The sequence below is a fragment of the Chenopodium quinoa genome, unplaced genomic scaffold, assembly GCF_001683475.1.
Source record: "Chenopodium quinoa cultivar QQ74 unplaced genomic scaffold, ASM168347v1, whole genome shotgun sequence".
NCBI lineage: Eukaryota > Viridiplantae > Streptophyta > Magnoliopsida > Caryophyllales > Amaranthaceae > Chenopodium > Chenopodium quinoa.
Genome location: NW_018744469.1, coordinates 4,310,844 through 4,326,171, shown reverse-complemented (window position 1 = coordinate 4,326,171; position 15,328 = coordinate 4,310,844).

Genomic DNA, 15,328 nt, shown 5'->3' with positions numbered 1-15,328 from the left:
TGGCTCATCCGGTAATTGTATACACTAATCATCCACTCAAGCGCCCAATCCAATAGAGTCATCCGGTAGAATGATCAAATGGGCTGTTTAAATACAAAGCCTGGAGATAACTTTCGAACCCAGGCGGGCAGTGAAGAGTCAGGCGTTTGCTGACTTCATTGTTGAGATGACTAGGCCGATGCAACCGGAAAATCCTAATCAAGTTTGGAAGTTGTTTGTAGATGGTAGTTCTACAGCGAACGGCTGTGGTGCAGGCGTTATTCGCCATTCTCCGGAAGGGGATAAGTTTGAATATGCACTACGGTTTAAGTTCCAAGCCTCAAATAACGAGGCAGAATATGAAGCCTTGCTAGCCGGCATACGTATGTGTAAGGCGACTGGAGCAACGAAAGTTGACGCCTACTCAGACTCTCAATTATTCGTTAGCCAATACCACAATGACTATGAAGCCACCCATCCGGCTATGATCAAATATCTGTAGGCGATCAGGGAAGAGGTTGCGTCACTTGAAGAATTCCATTTGAGTCAAGTGCCACGGTCTGAAAACAATCAGGCGGATGCGCTCTCCAAATTGGCGTCATCCGCCTCGTGTGATGCGTTGAGGACAGTCTATTGGGAAGTCTTGGAAAAAAGAAGCATTGAGCATGATCCCATTGGAATTTTGGACCGAAGCGCCACCTGGATGGACCCCATCCGGGCTTATCTGACAAACGGCTCTTTGCCGAATGTCCCTTCAGAAGCAGCTGCGCTTAAGAAACGATCTCTGAGCTTTGTTATGCACCAAGGAGAACTCCTCCGGAAGGGGTACTTACAGTCGTTCCTGAAGTGTGTGACCCCGGAAAGGGGAAAGGAAGTCTTGGAAGATTTGCACGCGGGTTTTTGTGCCTCACATATAGGCGGCAGATCCCTGGCTAAAAAAGTCAGGCGGTAAGGATATTTTTGGCCCACTCTTGAGGCAGATGCCATGGATCTGGTGAAGAGGTGTGATAAGTGCCAACGGTTTGGCCGGTTGATACATCGTCTGGCAACAGACCTTACAGCTATACACAGTCCGGTCCCGTTGACAAAATGGGGCATGGATATCTTGGGACCTTACACGCCTGCATCAGGCGGTCGACGCTACATCTTGGTAGCCGTAGACTACTTCACCAAATGGGTTGAAGCAGAGGCGGTCAAAGGCATAAAAATCAAGGATGTAATCTCCTTCATTTTGGAGAAACATCATCACCCGGTTTGGGGTCCCTATGTCTATGGTCTTCGTCAATGGTCCTCAATTTGAAACGCCTGTGCTCAAGGATTGGTTGGGGGATCAGGGAATCTCCCATTGCTTTGCGTCTGTAGGCAGGCCCCAGGCAAACGGACAAGTTGAGGCCTTCAATAAGATTATCTCATAAGGCATTAAGAAAATAGTTGAAAGGGCTGGTGGTCTATGGGCAAAGGAGTTGCCTCATGTTCTTTGGGCTATCAGAACAACTGAGAAAGGGGCAACCGGTGAAACCCCGTTCCTAATGACATACGGCATTGAGGCTGTTCTCCCTATCGAGCACTATGAACCAACTCTCCGCATCATGCTGTATGATGAGGAAACCAATTGGGAGGCCATGCGTCTTGCCTTGGATGCTCTTCCAGAGCGAAGGGGCAACACCGCCTTACGACATGTGGTTTACCGCCTAAGAATGACCAGGGCCTACAACAAACGGGTACACAAGCGGCCCTTGAAAGTAGGGGACTTTGTACTCCGCAAAATGGAGGCAACCGGTAGGGCAAACGAGCAGGGCAAGCTAACCCCAAACTGGGAGGGCCCTTACCGGATTTTTGAAGAGGTTAGAGATGGCACATACCGCCTGGAAAGCCCAGACGGTAGGAGGTTGCCTAGAACTTGGAATGTAGACAACTTTAAAAAGTACTACTTCTGAGAATTGTAAATCTTTTGTAACTACCGTATGATTAATAGGAAAAGTTTGGTTTATTACATTTCTGTATACCTACGCCATGTCTTGTGCCTAACACAAGCGGCTTTCATCATTTAATTTCCATGCGCCATGTCTTGTGCATCACACAAGCAGCACATTTATCATTTAAAAAAAATTAAATAAATAAAAAAATAAAAATAAAACATCCAGTGATGCCCATACGGGTGAATTCACTGAATAAAACATCTCCCTTCCGGATGGTAAATTGTTCTAGTGATCATAACTCAGGCGGATATAATAAATGGAAATTAAGTCAGTTATTTCCGCCTGAATGATCCATTGCATAAAAGGATAGCTGACTAGCACTCCCAAAAGTACAGCCGGTTTATTCCTTGAAAAGCAGTACCAAAAGAAGCTAGCCCCAAAAAAGGCAATCGGTACTCCCAGTACATCTAGACCGCCGCCTGCCCCTTCTGAAGAGGTAGGCGCAGGATAAATATGCTTATACAAACCAAATTTTACACAAAAGCACTACACACGGTTCGCCATCAATGTTAGCAAGGCCCTAAGCTTTGGGCTCCTAATGAAAAAACGCAGCCGGCAACCAAGCAAAACAAAATATAAACGGTACTTAAAAACCGTGCTTTAACCGGGGCTGTACGTGTTTAAATATTAACGGTCTCTGACCGGGGGCATACGGATAGCCACCTGGCTGAGTGCAGCTCTACCAGTCACCTATCCGGGGCAATATTCCTAACCCCACCCCCGTCTCAGGATCACACGACAATAGTACTTGAAGAAATTTGAAAGAAACTTGTCATAGAGCAAAATTTAAAGAAGTGCAAATAAGGAGAAATCATTCAACAAAACCGGCATAGCCGGTGAGAAAATATATATATATATTAATATTCAAAATAAAATACAATGGCAGAATAAGCCGACTCATCCGGCGCGATTACAAGATAATGCACGGCGCGCAGGCCGGGAGGTCGTTGCTACTCTATCTGCACGGTCAATCGGACATTCGGAGCCTGAGTCCCTTCCGGGTGTGGTGGGTCAACGGTGGGGACGGAGTCAGGAGCAACTTCATCTTGAGTAGCCTCCTCGTCAATAGCCGCCTCCTCCTCCATCCTTTTGAATTCCGCCTCGACCCACTTATCATAGGGTTTAGGCCCCGGCTGACCCTCCTCCTCAGCCAGAATGGCAAGATCTGCATATTTGTAAGCAAGCTCCCAGACGTTATAGTCTATACCCGGATGGATAATGGAGAACGCCCTCTTCATCCTGTTCTCGCAGTCTTGCTCATTCTCCTCAATGAGTCGGCTCTATTCTGCTTCAAGGGTGGCCTTGAAGTTGTCCTTTGCAGTAGTCGCCTCTTTTATCAGGCGGTCATTCTCTTTTTGCAGGCGGACGCTAGCCTTCTCCGCCTGATCCAACCGTTTGAGGGGCTCCTCATGATCTTTGAGCTCCTTCTCGGCATTGTCCAGCGCCACCTGAAAATTGTCCAATTAGACCTTGGACTCATTAAGGGCCTTTTGGAGGGTCTTGACCTGGTCCGCCTGTCGCATGATTATAGATTTAGTTTCTAAGTCATGCACAATCATTGAATATTCAGCAACATTATGTGCGTCATCCGCAGACTGTTTGGCTCTCCTTACCTCTTCCTGTTTGCGTATGTAGGCCTTTTTGAGCCCTTCCACGCGTAGCAGTGCTTGCAACAACACAACCGGTGTCAGTAGGAAAACCGGATGTGCATACATCAAATAAAATGCCGGGTGGGTACTTCAAACTTACATCAGCTAGCTCGACCATTACACGATCGACATTGAAGGTGTTGATCCCAGGGATCACCTCCTTCTCATCCCGGGGGACGGCTTTCAGCATGGCTCGGGCATACTGAGCTGCATCCGGCCAGCGGGGGGAATTATCCGCACCAGAAACAGACGGTGAGAAAGCTGCATATGCTCCGCTTATGGATTGTCGGCTGATTGGAGAATCTCCTGGCTGAGACTGAGAATAAGACTTAACCCGCATGGGCAGGTCAAGCAGCGCGAGGTTGAAAGGATTTGTACCATGTTGTTGGAGACCTCTCTGGCCTCCGTCAGTAGATGGACCGGTTGAGGTCCTCATTGGTGTGACCTCTTTTGAGGCCATAGCTTCAGCAGTAAACCCGCCTGGGGTCTTTATTAATATACCGCCGGTAGAGGGCCAGACGGCGGATGTGGTTTTCTGCACCTTAGATGCAGGCTCTACTACAGTCGGCCTCGGCCGAATCTGCTTCTGTAGGGAGCGGGGAGCTTTGCTCCCATCCTAAAACGAAGTAACAAACGGTCAGACGGAAAAACAAGCAAAAAACGGAAGTAAAGAAAATAAATCAAAGATAAGTCAGACGGTCTAACCTTCTTAGTTGCCTGGGCAGCAAGCTTTTTCTCCAGATTCTCCTTACGGATGTCTGAAGCCCACCTGGCAAGCGTTTTTTCTGTTGGCAACATGTCCTTTGCTTCCACTGCAAAACACAAATCAAATACGTTCTATCAAGGTCAGGACAATGACAGAGAGGCATAGTAATCAAAGGAAAATTATCAGCCGGCGTAAGTTAGCCGGCTGAGGCTCTTAACCTACGTTTTTCGAACATGCTACTAAGTCCACAGGCGGAAAAAAAAGCTTCGTTCCTTAGAAACTCATGTTTGGGCACCCAGTTTCTAGGCACCCTTATTATCTCTCCGGTTGAGAGGGTGGAAGGGACGAGCTCAAAAAAGCCGGAGTCTAGTATTTTGCTTCTATATCCTCCTCCGGCACTGGGGGCATCCGGCATTTCTGCCCCAAAAGTTCAGGTTTTCGGTTGTATGTCTGGAACTCTCTATTTTCCTTGTTGGTAGGAGCCTTGACCAGGTAGATACGGTTTTTCCAGTCCGACCACTTAGACGGTTTGTCGAGTGTCATGAGGTACTGGGGGTAAGTGGTCAGGGTATACCAGGCTCTCTAGCCGCCTGGGCTCCTACTCAAGTAGTGCATATGGGCAAAAGCCTCCCAGCCGGGGTTCAGATCCTGCATTTCACAGGCAGCAATGTATCCAAGAATATTCACCCAAGAGTTGGGGGTGAGTTTCCAAATGCCCAGGCCATACCCCCTGAGTATGGCCTTTATTGTGTCATGAAGAGGGAAGCGGAGCCCCGCCAAGAATGCCGCCTCGTAGCAGCCAAACCAGCCGTCTGCATTGCGCTGGTCTTCCTCCAAGGCAATTGTCCCCTTCTCAGGCGGGACCGCCAGTTTATATCTAGTCCCAAGGGGCCGTTTCAGGACGACATCTGCCAAGTTATTCCGCATAATGGCCCTATCTTTGGCAGAGACAGTGATCATCAAAGGATCACCCTTTGTTTTCCAGGAGGGTCTCTCATCCTCCTAACTATCGACGAATGGTGTTAGATAGCTAGTGCTGCTCTCCACAGGTCCGAGTGCAGAGCCGGAAGCAGAGGAGGAGGCCTCCTGGGATGAGTTTTTTCGCTCCCCCGCATCAGAAACAGAGGCGGCTTCCTCACCGCCTCCCTGATCAGAGCCTAGAATGCCATCACTAGGCGTACTAGGGGTACCTCCGGGAGATCCCATGGCCGCCTCAGATGGGGCCCTCTCATCAAGCGGTAACTCGTCAGAGTCCCCGCCTCTGTAATTGGGATCCACAACCGTCTTCTTGGTTCTGGCCATTGTGTCCTGCATAGACACGGAGACGGTCGGATTGGGAGATAATCAAGGCAAATCCCAGAGTCTATAGGCGGTATTTCTAGTCCTAGACTCAGCCGTACTAACGGACCGGCTAGTCTCATTATTACGTTCCGGATAGGGGTATAAAGGGTCCATCTAACTACGGGACAAATAAATGAGAAAACAAACAAAAGACTCAAGCGTAAATACATGGAAGAGCTTGAAAGAATAGAGGCGGTACCTAAAAGAAAGAGGGAGAAAACCGCTTGGTCACTGGGAATTTCTTGGGTTTGCTTGCGAAGACACAGGCGTCTCTTGAGCCGGTTGTGTTGTTTGAAGTGCAGATGCAAATTCAGCTTGCTATCAAACCCCTCAGACGGTTATAAACCGAATGCTCACGCGGAAACTATCTAAGAAATGCTCTCAACACCGGCTGCTCTTGAAAATCAGATAATTCTCCAAGTTTGTAAATGAGGGCTTGGGGAGGGGACTTGGCTATTTATAGGCCCCTCTTCACAAGGCGAAGAGTCCCTGTTTCGGGGTTTTCTGATGTCCTGCGGGAGAGTTACAATTCCGAGACTGGAACCGGACGCCTGTACCTGCAAAATAACGGAGACTCCTGAGAGCTCCGCCTCCAACGGTCAAGTTAGTACCTGATTAAGGAGTAATTAATACGGAAATTAAAGTAATAAGATCTCTCTAGGTGAGAGTGTTTAATGTTGGTAATCTGCTTTGTTAGCGAGATTAGCCGGTTATTAGTGTCTTCCGTAACGTTTCTGTTCTGTTCCGTTCTTCAGGTGAGATTAATTTCTTGATCCCCTTTAATGAGGAGTAATTAAGTATTTATAGTCTTGAGAAGCGTGCCACTCTCTAGGTTTAGGGTAAACCTAGGGCTGACCGGGCCTCTAAACAGGATTGGGCCTTGTTGGCCGGTTTTCCCATTTGGCATGGGTGGACACGTGGCGTGTCTCAATTGGTCCGTAGAGGACGTATCTGTGATTGACACGTGGCAGGCTCCTATTGGCCTACGTGAAGGACACGTGGCGGAACCTGGTTGGTCCACTTGTCAAACGGTGATTGGTGGATAAAAATCCCCTAATCATTTGCCCCTCACAGGTGGCACGTGACTGGTCACGTGTCGCCTGTGACAGGTGTCGCACGGTGACAGGCGACGGCCTGCTAAAGGTGTCACCTTGCAAATGGCCGAGAGATTTTCCCGCCCAAATTTTGAATTTGGAAGCGACCCTTCGCCTTCTCACTTTGCCTATATAAGGAAGTGCTGACTTCGGTCATTTTCACATTTGAGAACTTTGCGAGAACATTCGGACCCCTGAACTTGCTCTGACATTTCGGACCTTTTCTGCCTACCGCCTGTTCTGACAAGCCGACTGCACCGGATTTCCAGAACTTCATCAACCGTCACTCGTTCAGGTAACTCAGTTCTCTTACTCTTAATTTTCTTTTTATTTTTTGAAATGGCACCACGGAAGCACACGACACGACCTAAGTTAGTAATCAGCCGGTCACCGGGGACGGCTGAATCTAGGACTAGGAGTGCCGCCTGCCCTTTTCTGGACCCATCTTTGCCCTTTATACAAAGTCCGACTGTATCTGTGTCTATGCAGAACATGATGGCCAGAACAAAAAAGACTGTTATGATCTCAAACTCGGACGGCTCCTCCCAAAGGGTGCTCATTAGTGAAACATCTGACCAGGCGCCAGATGTAGAAGTGAAACGAGGCGGCTGCCAAGCCGACAGTTCTGAGGGAGGGGTCAAGGTGGTCCCTTCCTATTTCACCGTTGATATGTCTAATTTTCCTCCTTCTTCTTCTAAGGGAGAGGAGGCGGGCCCCTCTGGGAGAGGGGAGGAGTCGTCCTCTTCGGACTCGTCAGAGGACAAGTCCGAGTCCAGCTCTTCTGGCCACGCTTCTCCAGGCTCAGAAGAAAGAAACAGCCGCCTACAAGAGGCGAGGCTTTCTCATGCAGTTGAGAAGGGGGACAATTGGGCGGAGCCGTCCGCCTCTTACAGAGAGGAAAACACCCCCTACTACTGCACAGTACCCCGGGGCCGGATCGCAGCCATGCAAGACAAAGTGGAGAGCTTTATAGCTAACCACAGAATGGGCCCGGAATTTTTATTGTTCGTGCCGGATCCAGAAGACACTGTCGTCTGGCCGGCTGGTACCAGCTATGATGACGGCTGCTTTGGCTGCTATGTGGCGGCCATCAAAGCTGGACTGCGCTTCCCATTACATCCGGCTGTTCAGCGGATTTTAGATGGGTATGATTTGGGGTTATGGCAGTTAGCCCCCAACTCTTGGGTAAACGTACTCGGCTATGTGGCCGGGTGCGAAATGTACGGGGTGGAGCCAAGCTTTGAGGCTTTCGCCCACATGAACTATCTCAGCCGGACCCCTAAGTCGGGAGGTACCGGCTGGTATCAATTAACAAGCCATAGGGGTTACCTCATGACGAGAGGTAAGGCGAACAAATGGAAGGATTGGCGGAACACCTTCCTTATCATCGAGGGTTCAGACACGGAGCTGAACCAACGCTTTAACAAGTGGAATAGGGATCCGCCTCTTCTCGCAGGTGGCCGCAGCATGCCACCTGTTCCCCCAAAGGCTAAAAAAGAGATCCTAGACAAAGGACTCTTCAAAGTAGAGACTAGGGTGAACTCTACTTCAGCGGTACGAGAGCAAGTACCCCTAAACTGCGTCCCGAGCTTCAAGTGGCTCTATGACGAGTACTTTTGGCCGCCTGTGGCCTCAGCAGTCGGTGCTCTAGAGGTAGCCGGCCTGACAAATACTCTGTTTTTTCACGCCTTGTTTACTTGGGATCTTTACTAACTTTGCTGTTTATTTTTTTTTGCAGCTGACGCCATGAGTAAAATAACAGCATCCAAGACTGCGGCGGCCATGTTGCGGGCCTCTCTCATGCAACAGTCTTGTACCGACTCCCCCAACAAGGGGGCACCCTTGGTAGGCTTAGAAACTCTTCCTCTTTTAGGAGTTGTCTTATGCATATACTAACTCTTTATTTTTTTTTATTTTTTTTTTTTTCAGTCGGGCACTCCAAGAGCTTCTTCCTCGCAACAGCCGGACCCCAAGGCCCGGAGGACGACTGTTGCAAGCTCTCCTGGGTCTTCCAGGAAAACAGTGGCGGCTGAGAAGCAGCCGGCCACTTCTTCTAAAACCCCGGCGGGGCCGCCTAGAAGTATGGACAATTACTTGTAAAAACTTTTACACTTGCTTCCTTCTTGACTAGGTCTAACTTGCTTTTTTTACGCTTGATGCAGCCGGCCCTCAGGGGCTTGACTTGGTAGAGGTAGCCAAGTCAATGATCAAAGTAGTTCCTCCATCTGAAAGGGAGGCGGTCAGGGGTGCCGGCACCCTTGACCTTGATGAGATTGCAGGGGTCCTTGCTGAGGTATACTTTTTTGAGTATTTGAATTCCAGGACGCCTGTTATCTTTTTTGTTTGGAAACTGACGCCTGTTTTTTTTTTTATACTTAGGCCCTGCTCCGAGTTAACAGCCTTCGCAAGCCACGTGATCGGAAAAACAAAGAGGTAAAGGCTGCAAAAGCTATGGCCGCCTCTAACTGTGATAAGGCAATGTTTCAAATTGCCCAAAATGAAGTACTGACCATTGATATTCTTTATTATCAGGCGCAGGCTACCGCCGCTGTTCGGGCTCAGTTAGAGGCGGCCCAGAAGAAGAATGACGAGCTGGAGGCGACCATCACAAATCTTAAGGCCGAGCTGAAACCTCTTCGCCAAAAAATGTACTCTTACGAAGCCATGGAGAAATCCTTGGCCAACGTAAAAGAACGCCTGGTGAGCCAAGAGAAGAGTCTTACCCAAGAGCTCTCAGAAAAGGCCGAGCAAGAGAAGAAAGAGCTCGTCCGGGAGATGATGGAAGACTCCGCTCAAATCCAGCGCATGACCTGGGGCCGCCTGTTCCCCAATGCCGACTTTGCCTCTTGGGAAAGAACGTACCGCCAGTGTTCGGAAACATATAATCAAGAGATCCTGGCGGCTGCTGAAGAAGAGGCGTTGGGAGATGCGTTGGAGGAGGAGGAAGAGCCGGTTGTGACGCTTGTGCCACTTGGGGGTAAGGCATCAAAAGAGGATGCAGCTGAAGCCGAGTCCAGCAAGAAGAGTGCTGACCAGGCGGCAGCTGCTAATACTGAACTGCCCCCTTCTTAAGCTTAATGTATTTTTTCCACGGCCTGCGTGCCGTTTGCTTTGTATTTACCCGGCCAGGGGGCCGGGGCTTTGAATATTTTGCTGGTCTTTAATGACCGGCTTATTTTTAATGAATTTTTGTTTTGCTTCAAATTTGTCCAAGTATTCCATATCTAATATCCCATTGTTTACTAGACCGACTGTTGTACATGGCCGAACGTTGCAGACAGGTACGGATAGTTAGTACGCCGCCTATGCCCATGGACGACTGGTTGTCTGTTTCCAGGATAGACGATCAGTCGGCCATTTATTCAATCGGTATTCGAACTATTTTGTCTGGATCCTTTTTAGGCAGGCGTGCCTGTCTTTTTGTAATTTTAACCAAGTAGGAAAGTGGTCTGACCAAGTAAATAGAATATTACCAGTCGCCAAGGAATTGAGTGGTAGAGATAACAAGCGGCGGGTACCGGTTGTTTCCCTATATTGCCAATGTTGTTGGCTTTTAACTCATAATTTGTTAACCTAGCAAGAGTAGTGGTTGAGAGCCCCTGTTTGTTAAAAACAGGCGGACGACTCATACCTTTTAGGCTACATACTAAGTTTGAGTGACTATTAAGTTAACATAGGAGTTACTTAGTCTTCGTCACACTCTAGATTGAGTAGTAGAGGTACCAGGCGGCGGAGGCCGGCTGATCCCCTTGATTCGCCAATGTTTGTTGGCTATTAACCCGAGTGGTTACCTAGTAGGAATAGGGGTTTGAGTGCCCCTGTTTGTTAAAAACAGGCGGACGACTCAAACCTTTTAGGTTCCATACCAAATTTGAGGGAGTGACTATGAGTTAACGTTGGAGTTACTCAGTCGCCGTCACTTTTGTTTGAGAAGTAGAGGTACCAGGCGGCGTAGGCCGGCTAGACCCCTTGATTCGCCAATGTTGGCTATTAACTCAATAGGTACCCCCTGCATTTATCCCAAGTAATACAGGCGGTCATCTGACTCAGATGTCAACTGCTACCACTGGTTTGGTTAGTGATAGAGTTATCCTTGTCTCAAAAACGGCTACGTGGTTGCCCTTGGGGACAGTCGTATAGGTGCCGTGTAATTAGTTTATAGAACAATGTTCCACCCAAAAGGGAGCTGCTCTCTGCGACGAATTTCATCTGGAGGGATGCCGTCGGACGCCTGCTATGATGTTGGGACAGGTCGTATTAGTTTTGTAGATTTGATCAGTTGGCTTGGCGCCTGGTCTGATCATTCGGCCGGTGGCCTTGGTAAGTTCTTGGTGAACGTAGGTGCTAAGTAAAAGAAGGGTAGCCGCCTGTTAGGCACAGGGTCGGCCAGGCCCTAATCTTTTTAGCTAAGTATTGTGAGTAAAATACTCAATGGAGAATAGCCGACTGTAAAGGTACAGACGGCATGCCCCTCTGAAGATAGAGTGAAAAACTCAATGGAGAGTAGCCGACTGTAAAGGTACAGACGGCATGCCCCTCGTAATACAAAATTGAATAGTAAGTGCAAACTTTATTAAGTAGCTCTTTACTTTACATCATTCAGAAGAAATATTTTTTAAGATTATCTACATTCCAAGTTCGAGGCAACGGTTGTCCGTCTGGTGTTTCCAGACGGTAGGTACCGTCCCTGACTTCCTCATAGATTCGGTAGGGTCCTTCCCAGTTGGGAGTTAGTTTGCCAGACTCATTAGCCCTACCAACTGCTTCCATTTTTCTAAGTACAAAGTCCCCTACTTTGAGTGGACGCCTGTGTACTTTTTTGTTGTATGATCTAGTCATTCTCAGGCGATAGATCTCATGGCGCAAGACAGCATTGCCCCTCTTTTCAGGAAGTGAGTCTAATGCTAGGCGCATGGCTTCCCAGTTTGCCTCTTCGTCATATAGCATTACTCGAAGAGTCGGCTCGTAGTGTTCTATTGGAAGAACAGCTTCCGCACCATAAGTTAGGAGGAATGGAGTTTCTCCAGTCGCCCCTTTTTCAGTCGTCCTAATGGCCCAGAGAACATGTGGTAGTTCATCCGCCCATAGGCCGCCTGCTCGTTCAATCTTTTTCTTGAGACCGTCTGAGATGATTTTATTAAAGGCTTCTACCTGGCCGTTTGCTTGTGGACGGCCGACAGATGCAAAGTAGTGTGCAATTCCTTGGTCACCCAACCAGCTTTTGAGAACAGGCGTCTCAAATTGGGGACCATTATCAAAAACCATAGACATGGGAACCCCGAACCGAGTGATGACATTTTTCCAAATGAATGAAATTACATCCTTCGTCTTGATTCCCTTTACCGCCTCCGCCTCTACCCATTTAGTGAAGTAGTCAACGGCAACAAGTATGTACCTTCTGCCGCCTGTAGCAGGCGTATATGGACCCAAAATATCCATGCCCCACTTAGCAAACGGTAGTGGGCTGTGAATGGTAGTGAGGTCAGTAGCCGGACGGTGAATTAGTTTGCCAAACCTTTGGCACTTGTCACTTTTTTTCACCATCTCCATTGCATCTGCTTCCAAAGTAGGCCAAAAGTAGCCCTGCCGCCTTGCCCTTTGAGCAAGCATCCTACCACCTATATGAGAAGCACAGTAACCAGAGTGAAGATCATCTAGTATCTCTCGTCCCTTTTCTGGAGTAACACACTTTAAGAAAGGTTGAAGGTACCCCCTTTTGTGAAGTTCTCCCTTAATCATTTCAAAACAAGTGGCTCGTTTTTTCAGTGCTGCCGCCTGTTGAGGATCATCCGGCAGTGTACCGTTTGTCAGATATGCCCTTATTGAATCCATCCAGGTTGAGCTTCTGTCTAGGATTCCAATAGGGTCTTCCTCGATGCTTCTCTTCTCCATTACTTCCCAAAAAACAGTTCGAGGAGTATCGGAGGAGGCGGATGATTCTAATTTTGACAGTGCATCCGCCTGGTTGTTTTCTGATCTCGGCACTTGGATCAGATGGAAATCCTCAAGGGAGCCGACGGCTTGTCGGACCGCCTGTAAATACTTGATCATGGCCGGATGGGTTGCTTCGTATTCGCCATTGTACTGACTCACTATCAATTGTGAATCGGAACAGGCGTCTATTTTTCTTGCCCCTGCCGCCTTGGACATGCGGATCCCGGCTAGTAAAGCTTCATATTCTGCCTCATTGTTTGAAGCCTGAAAACTGAAGCGTAGAGCATACTCGAACCTGTCGCCCTCTGGCGACTGACATATGGCGCCTACTCCACAACCATTTGAAGTAGAGCTTCCGTCCACATATACCTTCCATACTTGGTCTGGAACTTGAGAGTCAGGAGGACGAGTCATCTCTACAATAAAGTCAGCAAAGGCTTGCCCCTTCACTGCTTTTCTAGGCTCGAAAGTAACTTCGAGGCTCTGTATTTCTATGGCCCATTTGATCATTCGGCCTGACGACTCCATGATGGTCAGCGGCCGCTTGATAGGTTGGTCTGTATACACGACGACTGTATGTGCCAAAAAGTAGGGCTTCAATTTTTTAACAGCCATGAAGAGTGCAAGACCAAATTTCTCCACTAGGGGATACCTCAACTCGGCATTTTTCAGTACGTGACTGACAAAGTAGACCGGGAGCTGACAGCCGTCCCTTTTAGCAAGGAGAACAGCGCTTAACGCATGATCAGAGACGGCCAGGTACATGTAGAGATCCTCTTTGGGCAAAGGGCTGACCAGCCTCGGCAAGGAATGCAAGTGAACTTTTAATTTCTAGAAGGCGGCCTCAGCATCCAGCCCCCATTCAAACCTTGCCTTTTTCTTAATTGCCTGGAAAAAGTATAGGCATTTGTTGCCTGATCGGCTTAGAAATCTTCCCAAGGCCGCCAGACAACCTGTTAACTTCTGAACCTCTCGGATGGTACGAGGCGACTGCATGTCAATGACCGCCTGCACCTTCTCAAGGTTCGCTTCTATTCCTCTCTGATTGATAAGGAATCCGAGAAATTTCCCAGACTCAACTCCAAATACACATTTCTTGGGATTGAGCATGACATGGTGCCGCCTGAGTGTGGCGAAAGTTTCTCGGAGGTCCGTCAGATGATCTTTCTAAAGTTTAGTCTTGACAATCATATCATCAATATATGCCTCGACGTTTCTCCCAATCTGATCAAAGTACACAGTGTTTATCATTCGTTGGAAGGTAGCCGGGGCATTCTTAAGACCAAACGGCATGACCGTGTAACAGTATAACCCCTGATCAGTGACGAAGGCCGTCTTCTCCTGATCTTTCTTCCATAAGGGAATTTGATGGAAACCAGAATAGGCGTCCATGAAACTCATCAAGGCATGGCCGGCTGTTGAGTCGACCAGGTTATCAATTTTAGGCAGAGGGTAACTGTCTTTGGGGCACGCCTTGTTTAAGTCTGTGTAGTCTACACACATTCGCCAGGTGCCATTCGGCTTTTTAACAAGCACCACATTTGCAACCCAGTCTGGGAAGTAACATTGCCGAATGAACCCTGCATCAAGTAATTTTTTAACTTCGGCGGCTGCCGCCTGACTTCTTTCTTCGCCATGGTTCCGCTTCTTTTGCCGTACCGGCTTCTTTTTCGGATCCACAGCGAGTTTATGTACCGCCAGATCAGGACTAATGCCTGGCATTTCATGGACTTCAAATGCAAAGATGTCCTTGTATTCTTTCAATAGGTTGTGAAAGTCGTCACCAAGGTTTCTCAGAGCAGTCGTCCCAACTTTGACTGTTCGGTCAGGACGTGAGTCGTCTAAGATCAGGTCCGCATGCTCACCAGCCGGCTGAGGGCGGAACTCATCCGGCCGCTCCTCTGCCAATGATTGCTATTTTCTTGCTTTTCTTGCGGACTCTGTCTGGGACGCCTTTCTCTTTTTGGCGCCTGCTTCTTGAACAGGCGCACTCTCCTTGACATTGTCAAGGTCTGTTTTTTCACCACTTGACCCAGTGGCCATAACAGTGGGCTTGACATCCGAGAGATAGCACTCTCGGGCCATCCTCTGATCTCCCCTTAGGGAGCCGACTGTTCCATTATCCCTCTCAAACTTGAGCAACATAAGAGACGGGATTATAACAGCCTTGGAATTATTCAGGGTTGGTCGACCCAGAATCATGTTGTAGGTCGAGAGTTCCTCTACTACTAGGAACCGGACTACCATGTGTCGTCCTTCCCCTTTTTCGCCCAGGCGAATGGGTAAATCTACTCGTCCCAGTGGGTGGACGACTCCTCCTCCAAACCCTACTAAAGGGTGGGAGGCCGGATGTATGTAGTCAGTCTGATATTTCAGTTTCGACAGACATTTGCTGCTGATGAGATCTGAGGAGCTCCCGGTATCTATGAGGATTCGGCCAACTCTCTGGTTGGCCACTTTACATTCAATAACGAGAGGGTCGTCATGCGGCCCCCTTACCCCTCCTAGATCCTCTTCAGTGATGACAATCTCAGGAAATGTATATTTGGACGGCCGTTCTTGGTTAACGGAATTTACATCTAACCGCCTTATATTATCTTTGTTGCCCCTAATAGTGGGGCCGCCTCCTGAGAAGCCGCCTGCAAT